Here is an 8,943-nt window from a genome sequence, read left to right as displayed (position 1 = left end):
TTTTTTTATATTTTGAGCAATTGTCTTATATGGGGCTTAATTTTTGCAGCATGAGGTAACTTTTATTGGTATTATTTTGGAGTACATATGACTTTTTGATTGCTTGTTATTACACTTTTTGTGATGTAAAGTGTTAAAAAATGTTTTTTTTGGCAGTTTTTTTTTTTTTTTTTTGCGGTGTTAACTTGACAGGGTGGATCATGTGATATTGTTATAGAGCAGCTTGTTACGGATGCAGCGATACCTAATGTGTCAGTTTTCTTTTATATATAGTTTGGTTTTATACAATAAAAAAAAAGTACATCATGTTTTTGTCTCCATTTTCTGAAAGCCATATTTATATATATTTTTTAATGAGCTCCTACTTATGTAGGGGCTAATTTTTTGTGGGATGAGGTGACGGTTTGATTTATTTTTGGGATACATATGAGTTTTTGATTGCTTGGTATTTAACTTTGTGATGTAAAGTGAGAAAAAAAATAAAAATAATTTTATGGTGTTTAGCTGATGGGGTGGATGATGTGATTTTTTTTGTTGTTTTTTTCATTATTCACAATTATTCTATTATTTGCAATTTTATATGTCTTTTATGGGAAAGGTTTTTTTTTTTTTGTACTTGAATCTTTATTTTTTTATTATTAAAAAACTTTTTAAATTTTTTATTTTTGTCCCACTATGGGACATCAACATTTCAGGGTCTGATCCCTGTTTCAATGCAGTACAATACATCTGTATTGTACTGCATTAACTATCAGTGTATTACACAGTGTAATACACTGACAGTTTGCCTATGAGACCTCTGTAGCTGCTCGGCTCCAAAGCTTTTTAAAGGCTTGGGGCTGTCATGGCAACCATCAGGCGGCACAGGGACCCAAAGGATTAGGAGAGGGAGCGCAAAAGTCCCATATGCCATGGTCAGCGCTGACCGTGGCATATGAGGGATTAATCCACTGGCATCGGTGTTGTCACCAATGCTGGTGGATGCAGCAGGGGTCCAGCCGTCAGTAACAGCCAGGCCCCTGCTGCTGATGAAGACAGCGCGTGAAGGGCAGGGGAAGGACCGCAGGACGAGAATGCTCATCCTGGTGCCCTAAGTACCTACAGTTTAGGACGAGCATTCTCGTCCTAGGTCCTTAAAGGGACACTGACACGCCCAATAAGCATATTTAGCTATATATATGAATGCACAGGTCTTCTAATGTGTATTAAAAACATATAGTATAACCTCTGTCCACCTTATAAATACAACAAACTCATGTTTTATAACCTGAAGTAATCGCTTTTCTTTCTGCCCAAGGGGCGGCGTTTCAGCTTGACTTCTGCCCAGCCAGCCGCCCCCCAACCGCCGTTTTGAAGCGCCGCCCAGCTCATCAATATTCATTTGGCTGGGCGACTTCTGCTGTCCCGGACGTTGTGTGATCCAGCGCATGCCCAATAGAAAGCTATGCGCAGAAGCTGAAAGTGAGTCCGATGCCCATAGCTTTCTATTGGGCATGCGCGGTATCTCGGAACGTCGGGGACAGCAGAAGCCGCCCAGCGAAGTGAATATTGATGAGCTGGGCGGCGCTTCAAAACAGCGGTTGGGGGGCGGTTGGCTGGGCAGAAGTCAAGCTGAAATGCCGCCCCTTGGGCAGAAAGAAAAGTGATTACTTCAGGTTATAAAACATGAGTTTGCTGTATTTATAAGGTGGACAGGGGTTATATGTTTTTAATACACATTAGAAGACCTGTGCATTCATATACACTCATCTAAAGAATTATTAGAAACACCATACTAATACGGTGTTGGACCCCCTTTTGCCTTCAGAACTGCCTTAATTCTACGTGGCATTGATTCAACAAGGTGCTGATAGCATTCTTTAGAAATGTTGGCCAATATTGATAGGATAGAATCTTGCAGTTGATGGAGATTTGAGGGATGCACATCGAGGGCATGAAGCTCCCGTTCCACCACATCCCAAAGATGCTCTATTGGGTTGAGATCTGGTGACTGTGGGGGCCATTTTAGTACCGTGAACTCATTGTCATGTTCAAGAAACCAATTTTAAATGATTCGAGCTTTGTGACATGGTGCATTATCCTGTTGGAAGTAGCCATCAGAGGATGGGTACATGGTGGTCATGAAGGGATGGACATGGTCAGAAACACGATGCCCAATTGGCACTAAGGGGCCTAAAGTGTGCCCAGAAAACATCCCCCACACCATTACACCACCACCACCAGCCTGCACAGTGGTAACAAGGCATGATGGATACATGTTCTCATTCTGTTTACGCCAAATTCGGACTCTACCATTTGAATGTCTCAACAGAAATCGAGACTGTCACGGAACCATGAACCAGACGTACAACAAGAGATAAGTGAAAATAAGAAGGCTTTATTGAAAATAAAGCTGTAAAGCAAAAGTCCAAACGGATGGTGAAACCGAGCAGAGTCTTTGCGAAGCCAGAGGTCAGGAACCAGAAGGGTAGTCAGACGAAGCCAGGATCAGGAACCAGCAGGGTAGTCAGACGAAGCCAGGATCAGGAACCAGCAGGGTAGTCAGACGAAGCCAGGATCAGGAACCAGCAGGGTAGTCAGACGAAGCCAGGATCAGGAACCAGAAGCAGCAGCAGTCTAGAAGCATGTGAACACAAGAGGACCAAGCAAGGAACTGAAGCCACAGACCTCCTATATATATGAGCTAGGCATCCAGCTCCTCCCAGGGGAAGGAGGAGCCGCAGGGTGGAAGGCTACAAGAAACCCAGGACCCAAGATGGCCGCCAGCACATGTCAAACGAAGGAGAGCAGCAAGCAGGTAAGACCATGACAGTACCTCCCCCTCAAGGGCCCCTCCTCCGCGGAGCACAAAACGGTTTCTGAGGGAAGCGTGCGTGGAAGGCTCGGAGCAAGGCAGGAGCATGGACATCTGCGGAGGGAACCCAGGAACGCTCCTCTGGACCATAACCACGCCAATGGACCAAAAACTGCAACCGACCGCGGACCAGGCGTGAGTCCAGGATATTGCTCACCTCATATTCCTCACGATTGCCCACTTGGACCGGACGAGGCCGAGGAACCGAGGAAGTGAAACGATTACACACCAGTGGCTTCAACAGGGAGACATGAAACACGTTGGAGATCCGCATGCCAGGAGGAAGCGCAAGGGCATAGGCTACCGGGTTTACCCTGCGAAGCACTCGGAAGGGACCAACAAAGCGAGGCGCCAGCTTGGGAGTGGGCACTCGAAGGTTGAGGTTGCGGGTGGACAACCATACACGGTCTCCGACCTGGTAGGAAGGAGCAGGCGCTCGTCTGCGATCAGCCTGGAATCTCTGGCGCTGCGCAGAGACCTCAAGGGACTTCTGGATCTGTACCCAAGAAGCACGTAGGACGGAAAGGTGATCCTCCACAGCCGGAATATCCTGGGAAGAGAATACCTCCGGTAACACGGCAGGTTGGAACCCATAATTGGCCATGAAGGGAGACGTCCCAGAGGAAGAGTTCACCGCCGTGTTCCTGGCAAACTCAGCCCAAGGCAGGAGGTCAACCCAATTGTCTTGGTGATCGGAGACATAGCAACGAAGGAATTGCTCCAAGGCCTGATTGGATCGTTCTGCGGCCCCATTGGACTGAGGGTGGTAGGCCGAGGAGAAGGAGAGATGAATCCCCAACTGGGAGCAAAAGGCGCGCCAGAACCTGGACACAAACTGACTCCCCCGATCCGACACAATCTCCTTAGGCAAACCGTGCAACCGGAAGACCTCCCTGGCAAAAATCGTGGCCAACTCTTGTGCAGAGGGTAACTTCTTGAGAGGAACACAGTGGCACATTTTGGAAAACCGATCCACAATCATGAGAATGACCGTATGGCCTCGGGATGCAGGGAGGTCCACAATGAAATCCATCCCCAGGTGTGACCATGGGCGCTCCCCGGTGGCTATGGGTTGCAGAAGGCCCAACGGAAGGTGCCGAGGGGACTTACTCTGGGCACAAACGGAGCATGCCGCTACATATGCGGCGATGTCGGAACGTAGGGAAGGCCACCAGAACAGACGTGAAACAGCCCAGGACAGCTGATTCTTTCCAGGATGCCCCGCGGTCTTGGAGTTATGGTAGGTTCGCAACAACCGAGTGCGCAACTCCTCAGGCACAAAACATCTGCCGTTGGGTCTCCCAGAGGGAGCACCAGATTGAGCCGCCAAAATCTGCTCACCCAGGGGAGAGGTCAGGCTGGTGCGAATGGCGGCCAGGATCTGATTCGGAGGTATGACCGAAGTCGGAATCGACTCCTCCCTGGACAGCTCGGAGTACTGCCGTGATAAGGCATCCGCCCTGATGTTCTTGGAACCGGGTAGGTAGGAGACCACGTAATTAAAACGTGACAAGAACAGAGCCCATCTGGCCTGACGTGGTGTCAATCTCTTGGCCTCAGAAAGGTAGGTCAGATTCTTGTGGTCCGTCAGGATGAGAACCGGAACCACCGAACCCTCGAGCAAGTGCCTCCATTCTTTAAGGGCCTGCACGATGGCCAATAACTCCCTGTCACCAATCTGATAGTTGCACTCCGCGGAAGACAGTTTCCGGGAGTAAAACCCACAAGGAAGCAGAGGACCCTCTGGTGTTCTACGCTGAGACAGAAAGGCGCCTACTCCCGTCTCAGACGCGTCCACCTCGAGGACAAAGGGCAACCCAGGGTTGGGATGCGACAGAATCGGAGCCGACACAAAAGCGGACTTTAGGGCCTCAAAAGCTCGGATGGCCTCGAGCGGCCAGACCTGGGAATTACTGCCCTTCCTGGTCAGATCCGTGAGAGGCTTGGCCAGCATGGAAAAGTCCCTGATGAACTTCCGATAATAATTGGCGAAGCCCAAAAAGCGCTGCAGGGAACGAAGACCACTGGGCTGGGGCCACTGTAAGACCGCCGAAACCTTCTCAGGATCCATGGAGAACCCCTCAGCGGAAATGATGTAACCTAAGAAGGTTACCTGGGATCGGTGAAATTCGCATTTCTCAAGCTTACCGAACAGCTTGTTCTCTCGTAACCGTTGCAACACTCGTCTGACATCCAGAATGTGGGCCTCCATGGATTCAGAATATACCAAGATGTCATCCAAATAGACTACCACACACTGCTGCAACAGGTCACGGAAAACATCGTTGATGAATTCCTGAAAGACTGCGGGCGCATTGCACAACCCAAAGGGCATAACCAAGGATTCGTAATGACCGGTCCTGGTGTTAAACGCGGTCTTCCACTCATCGCCCGCCTTGATCCTTACCAGGTTATATGCCGCCCTCAGGTCGAGTTTGGTAAAGACCGTGGCCCCTTTAAGGCGATCGAACAGCTCGGAAATCAAGGGTATCGGGTAAGCGTTCTTGATCGTGATGCGATTGAGACCCCTGTAATCGATGCAAGGCCTCAACTCACCGCCCTTCTTTTTCACAAAGAAAAATCCAGCCCCTGCCGGGGACGAAGATTTGCGAATGTGTCCGCGTGAAAGCGCCTCCCTCACGTACTCCTCCATGGCCTCATTCTCCGCTACCGACAGTGGATAGACTTTGCCACGAGGAGGAACGGCACCAGATTGTAACTCTATGGCACAATCGTATGGGCGGTGCGGAGGTAGGGCAACCGCGCGCACCTTATCGAATACATCCCGGTACTCCTCGTATTCAGGAGGCAACAGAGAGTCCGAGGAAGTACACAGCAACTTGACAGACCCATGGATGCAACTAGCCCCACACTGCGGTGACCACGAGAGGATCTCGACCGATCTCCAATCGAAAGTCGGATTATGCTTCTGGAGCCAGGGGTACCCCAAGACCACCGAGTAGTGTGGAGACGAAATAACCTGGAGGCAGACCGACTCTCTGTGAACGGCACCAATGGCTATCCCCACTGGAAGGGTCTCATGAGTCACGTGTGGCGGCAGAAGGGGTCTGCCGTCTATCGCCTCAAGAGCCAGTGGGGAACCTCGAGCCTGCAGAGGAATGGAATTGGCGGCAGCGAACACACTATCAATGAACAAACCACCAGCACCAGAGTCCACCAACGCCTGGGTCGTCACCGAGCCCCCGACCCAGGAGAGGACAACAGTGATCAGTGGTTTGTCAACACGGGAAACCGGGGACGAGGAGACTCCACCCAATATCTGCCCCCGACAGGATCTCAGGGTACGAGCGTTTCCCGGACGGTTCGGACATGCCAACCGAAAATGCCCACCGAGACCACAGTACATGCATCGGCCCTCGCGTCTCCGGAGTGCCCTCTCCCCCTCGGACAGGCGAGCAAACCCCAGCTGCATGGGTTCACCCCCAGACAAGTCATCCCCAGGAGGCGTGGGAGGAGAGGGAGGCACGGGTGGGACAGCAAACGTAGGCACCAATCTGTTAGAAGACCTCCGCAGGTTCTCCTTAAAGGAAGGTCTCTCCCTGAGTCTGGTGTCAATCAAAATCAGGAAAGAAATAAGAGACTCGAGCTCAACTGGTAGGTCCTTAGCTGCAACCTCATCCTTCAAGGCATCCGAGAGACCATGAGAGAAAGCAGCGACCAGAGCCTCATTATTCCAGCCCACCTCTGCTGCCAGGGTACGAAACTCAATGGCGTATTCAGCTACGGATCGTGAACCCTGTCTGATGGACATAAGGAGCTTCGCAGCAGAGGCAGCACGAGCCGGCACATCGAATACCTTCCGAAGAGAAGCAACAAAACCGGAAAACTCGGCAACCACCGGATTGTTGTTCTCCCATAAAGGGCTGGCCCAGGCCAAGGCCTTGTCCGAGAGCAGCGAGATCAAGAAGCCCACCTTTGATCTCTCAGTAGGAAAGGCATGTGGCAGCAACTCAAAATAAATGCCCACCTGGTTAAGGAAACCTCGGCACTGAGTTGGCTCTCCCCCAAAGCGCTGTGGAAGAGGGGCAGAACCGGTCATACCCCGAAACACCGCAGGCGCAACAACAGGTGTCGGGGTAGACTCTGGCGCAACAACCGGAGCGGCAGTAGGAGCGAGCCCAGGAGCGACAACCGACCCATCGGCAACGGGAGCGAAATGAGCCGTGCGTTCAAGCAGGGTTTGCAACGCCACAGCGAACCAACCCAACAGGTGATCCTGCTGATCAAGTCTGGCAACCAGCGTGGGTAGCGAGGATGGCCCTGTACCGTCAGAATTCATGGCTTGGTCCTAATGTCACGGAACCATGAACCAGACGTACAACAAGAGATAAGTGAAAATAAGAAGGCTTTATTGAAAATAAAGCTGTAAAGCAAAAGTCCAAACGGATGGTGAAACCGAGCAGAGTCTTTGCGAAGCCAGAGGTCAGGAACCAGAAGGGTAGTCAGACGAAGCCAGGATCAGGAACCAGCAGGGTAGTCAGACGAAGCCAGGATCAGGAACCAGCAGGGTAGTCAGACGAAGCCAGGATCAGGAACCAGCAGGGTAGTCAGACGAAGCCAGGATCAGGAACCAGAAGCAGCAGCAGTCTAGAAGCATGTGAACACAAGAGGACCAAGCAAGGAACTGAAGCCACAGACCTCCTATATATATGAGCTAGGCATCCAGCTCCTCCCAGGGGAAGGAGGAGCCGCAGGGTGGAAGGCTACAAGAAACCCAGGACCCAAGATGGCCGCCAGCACATGTCAAACGAAGGAGAGCAGCAAGCAGGTAAGACCATGACAGAGACTCATCAGACCAGGCAACATTTTTCCAGTCTTTAACAGTCCAATTTTGATGAGCTTGTGCAAATTGTAGCCACTTTTTCCTATTTGTAGTGGAGATGAGTGGTACCCGGTGGGGTCTTCTGCTGTTGTAGCCCATCCGCCTCAAGGTTGTGCGTGTTGTGGCTTCACAAATGCTTTGCTGCATACCTCGGTTGTAACGAGTGGTTATTTCAGTCACCGTTGCTCTTCTATCAGCTTGAATCAGTCGGCCCATTCTCCTCTGACCTCTAGCATCCACAAGGCATTTTTGCCCACAGGACTGCAACATACTGGATGTTTTTCCCTTTTCACACCATTCTTTGTAAACCCTATAAATGGTTGTGCGTGAAAATCCCAGTAACTGAGCAGATTGTGAAATACTCAGACCGGCCTGTCTGGCACCAACAACCTTGCCACGCTCAAAATTGCTTAAATCACCTTTCTTTCCCATTCTGACATTCAGTTTGGAGTTCAGGAGATTGTCTTGACCAGGACCACCCCCCGAAATGCATTGAAGCAACTGCCATGTGATTGGTTGACTAGATAATTGCATTAATGAGAAATAGAACAGGTGTTCCTAATAATTCTTTAGGTGAGTGTATATAGCTAATTATGCTTATTGGGCCTGTCAGTGTCCCTTTAAGGTGTTAAAGTATTTCAATAACATACATAAATAGGTTTTCAATTGCATGAGCAAACCAACAAGAAAAATAGCAAGAAATAATCTATTGAGTACCAATCAAGCATCACTTAATAACTAATAATATTCATTTATTCCTTGCTCTCAGGCATGTTTCTTAAATCTTGGACAACCCATTTAATTTAAAGTGTGCTTATCTGGTGCCCTATGTTATCACAAGGTATGATAGATAGAAGCTGAGCTCTGTGATATATAGATATGTATGATTTGGAGCAAGAATTTTGTAAATCCTGGAAGGACTCCTCGGAGAGACACTGACAGCCCTGGTAAACCTGCCCACACCTGTGTCAGCATGTTTACAGAGATGGCTCTCAATCATCTTTCTACTGCAAAGATTTTAGGGTCACCACTTGCTCCTGTGGTCCTCTTCACTCCCTGGTAACACCAGGCATAACATCATGACGTTGGCTAGATATCATGCTTATAGAAGAGTCGGTGGGATTGAACATGATGGCAGCAATGGGAAGGTGAGGGGGGGGGGTCTGGGTTTAAATATTTTTTAGAACTGGTATAAGCGATCTGTGGGTTCATATATGGCAGTACAGTATATCTCTGGAGGTACATA

This window comes from Bufo bufo, chromosome 1 (assembly GCF_905171765.1).
Source record: "Bufo bufo chromosome 1, aBufBuf1.1, whole genome shotgun sequence".
In the NCBI taxonomy this organism is placed as follows: domain Eukaryota; kingdom Metazoa; phylum Chordata; class Amphibia; order Anura; family Bufonidae; genus Bufo; species Bufo bufo.
Note: the sequence above shows the minus strand (reverse complement) of the source record.